The following is a 1,091-nucleotide window of genomic DNA, read 5'->3' on the forward strand; positions in this document are numbered from 1 at the left end:
AATTGGATTTTTTCGATCTGGGGGTCGATCATGAATCTTTCACATGAATCTTATGTGTACTTTTCATTTTTCACATTTTCACAATTTCACTAAAAAGGTTCACGTGAAATATGACATAATCTTATCATGTAGTAACATATCTGTGAGGGCACAACATAAAATATGATGTATAAAATATTAAAAAAGTAATATAAAATTATAATTTATATCTATAATATAATTATTAAAATATAATGTATATAAATATAACGATTAGTACAAATATTATCCCTCTAGCATCAAACCGTAGGAAACTAAATAATTTCACCTGAATTTTCAGTTTATGAGAATATTAGTGTTTTCCCTGCAAAGAAAAACATTTTTACGTGAACTTTTAAACTATCAACAGACTTGGCTAAAATGTGAAAGATGACGCATAGCATAGATAACATTTTGTATAATAACATTCCGCCCCGATTATATTACCAAACCAAATAACCAATATCCAGTAAACATGCATGTCTAAAAGATGTCGAAAAGATATCTAAAAAACGTCTTATGCAACAAAATGTTGCATAAGATATCTTTTAAATATCTTTTCGACATCTTTTAGACATGCATGTTTACTGGGTAGTTATCAATTGCCTACAATACCGTCCATATTTACTGTATTTCTATATCACGGACTATATAAAGGTAAATTTTATATATTAATATAATTTAATATATTAATAAATTTTATATATTAATATTATATAAAAAATAATATAGAGAAGAATATATAACTTATATATAGAACATAATAAGTTTTGTTTTTATACTAATATTGTGGAGTTATATGAAATTGTGTTTTCATAATTTATCCCAGATAGCCAAACCTGCGCGAACATATTTCGAGCAGAGGTTGCTATCAACTTTTGATGGCAAATAGATAACAAATTTGATACAGGATTTGTTATATCAAATCTTGCCAAATTGCCGCCAGATATGCGGCAGATCTTGTTGTCGGAAAATTGCTGCAGATTTGCAGTAGAAACCGCGCAGACCTTGCTACGCTGCAGGCTTTGTGCGGTTTTTGCTGCAAATTTGGCACCAATTGCCCGACAGCAAAA

This window comes from Odontomachus brunneus, unplaced genomic scaffold, assembly GCF_010583005.1.
Source record: "Odontomachus brunneus isolate Ranch 3 - 2012 unplaced genomic scaffold, Obru_v1 Obru_scaffold_175, whole genome shotgun sequence".
Classification (NCBI taxonomy): domain Eukaryota; kingdom Metazoa; phylum Arthropoda; class Insecta; order Hymenoptera; family Formicidae; genus Odontomachus; species Odontomachus brunneus.